Raw genomic sequence first — 9,157 nt, 5'->3', positions numbered from 1 at the left:
TACCCCATTCTTCCTTTCTTCTTTCCTTCCTTCCATTCTTCCTAATATTCTTCCTTTCCTTCTTTCCTTCCTTCCTTTTTAACCCTGTTCTTCCTTTCTTCCATTCTTCCTTCCCTTCCTCCCTCTTTTCCTTCCTTCCTTCCTTCCTTGGCTAGTCATATTCAGCTCTGTGCAAAGAGGAATAGCTCAGTCCCTAAATAGGAAAATACCAACTGATTCTCCTGGCCTGAGCTGGACATCCGCCAGCCAATGTGACTGATGGCTGAGATAAGCTGAGATAATCCTGCCTTCAGCCATAACACACGGCCTTTCTCCAGATATAAATACACACAGTCAGCCACGCACACCTCTACGGGCCTTAGAATGTCCATCCGCACACATAGAAAGTCCAGGGTCTGGGACCGGGAAGCTCAGGTTGCAGGTCTGGTCTGGGCAGTGGCCATGTGGCTCTTTCCCCCGTTCTCTTGACTGCAGGGCTCTCTGCCGTGTGCTCCAGCCAGAGGTGTGGGAGGGAGGCAGGTCCTGGCTCCGTTTCTGTGGCAGGCAGGCAGGCAGAGCCGGGCAGAAGGGGAGGGTGCGGCTATGGGGGCCAGGACAAGAACAGGCTTGCACGCTTCCCTCTGGTGTGCACCTACCCCGGCTGGAAGAATCTCAGGATTGGAGCAGATCTGCCAAACGGCTCATCCCTTCCTGCAGGGGACTCGGAGCCCTTCTCGTCCTTCGTCTGTGGGCCCGAGCATCCTCTCTGCAGTGCTCCTGACAGTGGGCCACAGTGGAAGCCAGAGGGGGACTCGGAGCCCATCCAGCTAATCCAGCCCCCCTCATCTTGTAGTCGAAGAAACTGAGACCCAAACCCCCAAACACCCAGCGTCACGCAGCTGGCCATTGATCTAGAAAAGGAAGGCCATTCAGTCCGACCCTTCATTTAATGGAAGAAGAATCTGAGGCCCCTCAGAGAAGCGGCTTAGCCTGAGTCACACAGGGAGCAAATAGCCTTTCTGAGATGGGAACCCGGGCTTCAGTTTGAATCCACCGTCATCTTCACTGCCTGCAGTCTCATTCAATCTCAGATCACCCGTTCTCCTTTTGGGCTTCTCAGTTGGTTTCAAGGCTGCCAGGTGTGTGGCATTACAGTGTACAGTGTGCCAAGCCTGGAGTCAGGAAGACCTGAGTTCAAGTTTGACTTTAGACCCTTGCTAGCTGTGTGGCCCTGGGCAAGTCACTTAACTGTCTGCCTCCGTTTCTTCATCAGTAAAGTGAGTTGGAGAAGGCAATGGCAAATCACTCCAGTATCTTTGCCAAGAAAACCCCAAATGGGATCATGAAGAGTCAGGCACAACTGAGAAAGGACTGATCACCCATCAAAAATATTATGTAAATAACAATACCAAATCTACGTAAATACGAATACATCTTTCATATTCTCTGTAACGCTTTGTCGCTAGTGGACACTCAGTAAATAGCGTTGATGATGATGATGAATTGATGGCTACTCTACTTCTATTTGCTCTGAGAACCATCCTACCTGATAATAGCTGGGATTTATAACCAGCTTTGAAGTTTGCAAGGTATTGGGTATGTTCTAGCTCATTTGATTCTTAGAATAATCCTGTGGAGTAGGGCTCTATTTATCTACTTATCTAAACTGAGGCCAATAGTGGTTAAGGGACTTGCCTAGAGCCACATAGCTAGAAAGCAAGTGCCTGAGGTAGGATTCTAATGGGGGGGGGGGGGGACGGGGGGGTCTTCCTGACTCCAAGTCCTACATTATCCACTGTGCTGCCTATTTTAATACCAAGGATCCTCTCATTCATTTTTTATTATAGGGTCGAAAGTTTAGAGTTTTGAGGCTATTAGGTTCAAATTTCTTGGGTTATAGATGAGGAAACTGAGGCTCAAAGAAATAAAAACACTTACCCAGGGTCACACAGCTAGTATGTGTCTGAGGGGGAGAATTTAACCTAGTTCTTCCTGCCTCAAGTCCTAACTTTATCCACTCAACCTTGGGGGCCTAAGAAATATATATTTATGAGTGTGTGTGTGTGTTTATGTTTTTTGGGGCTACTACCCTTGGTCTGCTGGAGAGTGAGGAGTTTGATGAAGTCCCGTGGTTTATTTACATTCTAAGTTCGGGGTTGGCGACCGTCTTGCAAAGAGATCTGTCCAGGGCCTCTTCTCCTGATGGATACTTCTCAAGATGCTTCTAGCAACCCTACAAGCAGCAACTTTCATCTCTCGGCTTGTGAGAGGGCTCAGGAAGTGTCACTCTTGTATAAACTGACTACCATGCTAGACTTCCCATCTCACAGATCTCTGGGGCTAAGGCGGCTTAGGGTTGTATCCAACAGAAACTTAACAGCTGAGAGAGAGCAGACCTGCCCCAGACCTTCTGTTTGCAATCCACCCTGTCATCAGATAGGGAATGAGGAGCCCTTCCTAAACCCAAATATGAGTTTGGGAATACTAGCTGATGCCTCTTGGCAAGGGAACACGCAATCAAGTTTGAAAGGAAGATAGAATGAGATTGTTTGTGGTTGGAGGCACACAGCCCCATTCCTTTGGGTTGGGCGGAATCCACAGGGGAGCACTTCTTTCGAGGAGGATTGTTTCTAAGAGGCCTTGGAGAACATGATGCATTTCCCACCAATGTATCGAGCCAAGCTCTTTCTCTGTAGCAATTCCGCCTCTTTTTAAGTATTCCCAGAGTTTGTTAGTTTGTTTGTTCTCCTTCTCCCATCTCCTGTTAGTACTTTCCCCTTTGACTTTTTTGGAAATGGAGTCTTCCTCCAGGAATGGCCAGTCTTTCACAGCCACAATCCATTAACCCCAACCATGCCACAAGGTCACAAGCATTCTTCTTATTTCAGTCCTACTAGGAGAATCATTTGTTCCGTTATCCTTTCAAAACATTGTTTCCTCGGAACAAACTGCCCCCCCCCCCAATGTAACATTGTCTCTCCTAAAAACATCTTTGTGTAGCAGGCAAGAAGGATGACGCCACAGGAGGCATTCTTAGCCTTTTTGTGTTATGGGGTCCTTAGGCAGATAATGTAATCAGTTAGCCTATAGACTCTTTCTCAGGATCATGTTTTGGAATGCATAAAATAAGATGATAAAAAAAGCCATCCTTAGTTCCTTTTATCAATTTTTTTTAGAAAATAAATTCATAGGAGGCAGCTAGGTGGCTCAGTGGGTTGAGAGTCAGTTCTAGAGTCAGAAGGACCTGGGTTCTAATCTGGCCTTAGACACTTACTAGCTGTGTGCCTGGGCAAGTCACTTAACTTCTATTGCCTAGCCCTTACTTAATATTAATTCTAAAACAGAAGGAGAGAGAGAGAGACAGAGACAGAGAGAGAGAAAGAGAGACAGAGAGAGAGACAGAGAGAGAGAGAGAGACAGAGAGACAGAGAGACAGAGAGAGAGAGACAGAGAGACAGAGAGACAGAGAGACAAAGAGACAGAGAGAGAGAGTCCATGAATTATACTAGGGATCCTGGAGAAGCCTTAGAAGGGGATGTCAAAGGCCATATAAGCTACCTTCTCAGACAGTGTCCCATACTTTCCAGTGAATCTTTTCACAAGAGCCCTTCTTTTTATCCTGGTTTTGTTGTCTTGGTCAAAGCAGAGATGGGTCACTAAAGCAGCTGAAAGCTTCTCATTGTAGAATTCTCTGATCCGACAGCTAATCATTTGCTTTTCTTCTGGCTTGAAGCTGTTTCCAGACCATTTCTATGAGATGAGGAAAATGGGAGATTGCCTTGTCCCTTAATTGATCTTGTAAACCAAAATAGAGAATGTGTGTCAATGAATTACTAGGGTGGGAGAATCCGTGTTTATCTGGAGTTGGAGTTCTACTCTTAAGGTTTTCTTTGAAAGGCCAGTGTTGTTTAATGATAGTATTGAGGGGGGAAAATCAGGTGGGAGATCTTCCATTCTCAGAATCCATAGTTTTAACTTCTTGCCTCAGAGAGGTGTATAATCAGGACTGAGGCAGGACAGATTCTGTGTTTATTCCAGCATCTCTCATCAACAAGACCCCTTCAGAGACCACCTGACTTCCTATAATGCTTAGATCAGACGACACCTTTTGGGGTCTTTCCACCAGATTGTGTCTCCTCTCCATTCCCCACTATGAGTCAAATAGAGATGCATATCCTGTCTCCTCCCTGAACTTCTTAAAGGTAGAAATATTCATTTCTGCCTTCCTCTCCCCGGCATCTCACATAATGCCTGGTTCATTGGAGGTCAAAGAGTCAGAGACAATAATAAAGGTTTGTTAATTGCTGACTGCATGAAAAACCCTGGCATTAGACTAATAAAAAATTGAGTGTCTGCCCTAATTCTACCATTTTATTCTGTGACCTTGGTCAGTTTTCAAATTGGACGGAATGGCCTCATTATAAACAGGTTTTACAATTCTCTACGATGAATAATTGTCCCCCACCTCCCTAGCATGCTTTTTTATCCCTATATATATAACGGTCACTGAACAAAGTACAAAGAGATTAGTAATACCCAGAGAAGAAAACTTAGCTACGCTGTAGTTATCCTTTATGCTCTGGCAGAAAATAATTCATCTTTGATTCTTTAACCCAGTCTCATTAAAAAAAAAATTCCAACTCCAACCAACACCAAAATAAAGTGAATGTTTCCAGATACATAAAACAGAAAAAGAGACTAGAACCCAAGGTTCTACTATACCTATCACATTGGCAAAGAGGCAAAAGGGGAGGAAAATGACAATTGTTGGGGGAACCCAAGAAAATGGGCACACTGGTGTGCCGTTAGTTAGACTAATCCAATGGATTCAGCCAATGCAGAAAGCAATATGGAATTATGCCCCCACACTGGTTGACCCAGGGGTAATCCCACTAGGTCTAACGTAATTAAAGGAGACCAGAGAAGGAGGGAAAAGACCCAGATGTACAAAAATATTTCTAGCAGCTCTTCGTGGTGGCAGAGAACTAGAAACTAAACACATGTCTGCCAGTTTCACAATTACTGGAAAAAATGACATGTGAATATCAGGATATTGACATGCCATAGTAAATGACAAAAGCAGCTATTTCAGAGAAACCTTAGAAGATTCCTGTGAAATGATGCAGAATGAGGAAAGCAGCTCTAGTTAAACAATTTATACTATAACAATAGCATTATAAAGAGAAACTTTGAAAGATTTAAGAACCCCGATTGAGACATTGTTTTGGTTAGTTATTTAAATTGTAACCAATTCTTTGTGACCCCATTTCAGTTTTTCTTGGCAGAGATACTGGTAGTGGTTTCCCTATCCTTCTCCAGCTCAGTTGACAGATAAGGAAACTGAGTCAAACAAGGTGAAGTGACTTGCCCAGGGTCACACAGCCAGGAAGAGTTTGAGGTTAGAATTTGAACTCAAGAAGATGAGTTTTCCTGACTACAGAACCAGCAGTCTATATCCACTGCCCCAAGACTGAGTGATGATACATGCTAGCTGCCTCTGCACAGAGGTGATGGACTCAGGATACAGAACATACAGTTACAGATATGGCCCAAGAAGAGATTTAGTTTTTCTTGATTGTTTAAACCTTTACATTTTGTCTTAAAATTGATACTAAGTATCACCTCCAAAGCAGATATTGTAACAAATTAAAGGTGGTCTGGAGGCTCTGAGAGAGAGAGAGAGAGAGAGAGAGAGAGAGAGAGAGAGAGAGAGAGAGAGAGAGAGAGAGAGAGCGCGAGAGAGCAGCCTGAATGCCTGAATAGAACTGATTCCCACCTTTTATTTGTTACACAGAAGAGCAGTAAGGGTTAGGCAATGGGGTTAAGTGACTTCCTAAGGTCACACAACTAGGAAGTATCTGAGGGGCAGATATGAACCCAAGGGCTCTTAATCCACCAAACAATCCCAAACGGAATGTTACCATCTGTATTAGACTTGGCCAGTTCCTCTTATGGTTCTGGAGAGCCTTTTTCATCATGGGTTTCTTGGGGTTGTCCTGGGTCCTTCCTTGTTGATAATAGTTGTCACTCACAGTTGGTCATCGTACATTATTGTTTTTACTATGTACAAGGTTCTTTGGGTTCTGCTCACTTCACTTTGCATCACTTCATATAAATCTTTCCAGGTTTTTCCTCTTGTTTGTCATCCCTTTTGGCACAACAGTAGTATTCCATTATAATCATATACCACAATTTGTTCAGCCATTTCCCCATTGATGGATATCCCCTCAGTTTCCAATTCTTTGCCACCAAAAAGAGGACTGCTATAGATATTTTAGAACATATAGTTTCTTTAAAGGGGGGGGGGCATAGTTTCTTTTCCTTTTTCCTTGAAATCACCTTAGGAAATAAACCTAATAGTGACATTCCTGGGCCAAAAGGTATACATGAACCAACATCTATGAAGTGTTTTCCAGGTTAGGTATCATGCTGCACACTGGAGATGCAAAGAAAAACATGAAGTAGTTCTTGTCCTCCTAGAGCTTCCATTCTATCAGAAAGAACAAGGTGTGTGCCTTTTACAATTCCCAGTGAAGCTTGAACCTCATAAGCCCTAAATTACTCTGAAGTTTCCCATCATTCTTCTTGCTCTCTTGATTCATGCTCAGAACAGTCTTTAGTAAAATGGTCTCCCCTTTCTCTGGTGCATTCCAGAAGGGTGGGCTAGATTTTCCTCAGGATGCAGGAGTAGTCTTCAAAGACCCTGAGCCTGTTCACCTTAAGGTTGTCTTCCCAAGTGAAACCAGGTAGATCAGATTAAGACTGGCTCTTATTCCTCTGTTAAGCTCTGGCTGGCTGTCAAGATAAGAGGAGAAAACAGAAGGGCAAAAGAAGTTCTCAACAAACAAGTTTGTAATTGCTCTAGTTATCTGCAACAGAGTTCAAATACTTCTTTAACCTAGGACTTCTCTGATCTTGAGTGAGTCGCCTAACCTGCCTTCAGACTCAGTTTCCTCCTGTAAAATGATGGAGTTGGAACAGATCTATTCTGAGATCTTTCCACCTCTAAAGGGATATTTTTATGACCCAGAAAAACTTGTGCGTCTCCTCTGAGACACACAATATTCTCCAGGGCGAGCCTGTTGGGGCAGAAAACGAGGTGCCTTCAGCCCAGCCCTTGACCCCGTCTCCAGCATGCCAGCACTTGCCTTCTGTTTTTTCCATCTTGCTCCTCCTCTGGAATGGCTGCTGCCCAGCAACCCAGTTTCCCCTCACACTCATCCAGAATATGTGACAGGCAAGCTGGGTAGGAAAAATCCGCCCCTGTCCCAAGTTGCCTCGGCCTATAAATCATGCCTGTCCACCTGCAGCCTTCCTGTCATCATCAGGTTGCAGCCCCTTCTCCTCGAGCGAGGCCAGGCAGCAGCATGCCTGGGACATGACTTAGCCCGGACAGGCGAGACCATTGGCTTCCTTTGATGATGGCAGATCCCAGGAGGCCGGTGGTGTCCCAGAAAAGACACTGGCTAGGAGTCAAGAGGTGGGATTCTAGTTTCAGCCCTGCTGCTAGGCAAGGAGTATGTGTGGGATTCCTCATCAGCAGCCCCAGGTTCCCGTCCCATCCTCCCCGTATGGCCTTGGCTAAGTCACATTCACTTCTAGGATCCCACATGCTGTTGCCACTTCTAAGATCTGTGGCTCTGGACACGTTGTTGCCTCACCTGGAAGGGAAGGGCGGCTGGGGTGCATTCGATGACCTGAGAAGTCTTTTCTGGTTCTTAATCTATGGGAGGGCCTGGACCTGTGAGCTAGGAAATGTCCCCTGCCCGCGCAGCTCACTACCTTCTCTCCAAGTTACAGGGTTCGACTTTCCTAACAGAGACGGTACGCCACGTGTCCAGGGTCACACAGCCAGGAAGTGGCTCCAAAGCCAGACCGCTTGCATCTCGACAAGCTTCTTTAACTTAATGATAATGGCCTCCATTGACCTAGTTGTTACAAAGCACGCACACGTCCGGGAGGTCTTAGGGCAGCATTAATTCATGCAGCCGTGAAGGCTTAAAGAAGGAAGGGCTTGCACTCTACCAGGTAGAAAGTTTTCTAGAGGACTCTTTCTCTCTGCTTCCTGAGGAGGCCCTCCCTCATGGGGGGAAGCTCTGCCTTTGATCCTGCCTGTTTCCTTCTATCTTCCAGCCTTTGCTTCCATTCTTTCTGCCCTCTGGGGCCACGTGGGATAAGGCAGCCCGTAGGGCAGCGATCACCTCCCTCCATCTTTCCTTTTCCATGTTCAACACCCCCAGTTCCGTCCACTCATCCCATGTGGCATGAGCTTGAAGCCTTTCTCCATCCTGGTGTCCCTGCCTGGGACGGTCTGCTCCCGGCAGAAAACTACAACAGGCGAGTGGCTAGACTGTGTTCACACTGGATGTTCCCTCCATGGATGAAGTCCCAGCCCCGGGGATCCCACCTCCACAGAAAGGGACAGTCTCAGAATCCGTGAAATCAGTGACAGAACCTTTAATTGAGCTTCTAGCACCATAAAAAAACAGACAGACGTGATTCGGAGTCCGAAGCCTGCGTGCGAATTCCGTCTCTGCCCGTTAGTTGGCGTTAGGCAATTTTCATTACTTTTCGGAGTCTGATTTTGAAAACTATGAAGTGAGAGAATCCGGGAGGTGGCATTTAAGATCTGTTTCAGCTCTCAGTGTTGAAGCTTTCTGTATTCAGGGCTTTCTGCATCACCAAAAGGCTCCCGAGAAGTTTCAAGGGACGACCCCGTCCCGCTAGATGAGACAAGACATGCTTGGACACGGCGAGGAGACTTCGTTCTCACCCACAGGGGGCTGGAGACACAGCCTAGCCTCACCTTCTCAAGCTGGGAATGTCTATAAATCCTCCCATAGAAAAGTAACAGCTTGTCTTCATTGTCATCAGTAAGCATTTATTAAGCACCTGCTGTGTGCCAGGTACTGGGGAAAGTTCTGGGGATCCAAAGGCAGCAAAAGTAGTCTCTGCTCTCAAGGAGCTTCCAGTCTAAAGAGGGAGCTAACGTGAGAGCAGCTGTGTACATTGTGGGGGGAAGTAACCAAACTCAGAGGGAACTGAAGAGGGGAGGGGGAAGGACCACCCAGAAGGGCCAGAGAAGGTGGGGTTTGAAGGAACCTGAAGAATCCAGGGGGTGGAGATGATCAGGGCCAGCATTAAGGATAGGGTGGACAGCTAGTGAGAAGGCATGGAA

Source organism: Monodelphis domestica, chromosome 2 (genome assembly GCF_027887165.1).
Source record: "Monodelphis domestica isolate mMonDom1 chromosome 2, mMonDom1.pri, whole genome shotgun sequence".
NCBI lineage: Eukaryota > Metazoa > Chordata > Mammalia > Didelphimorphia > Didelphidae > Monodelphis > Monodelphis domestica.
The sequence above is the reverse complement of the archived record's forward strand: the minus strand, read 5'-3'. Positions refer to the sequence as shown.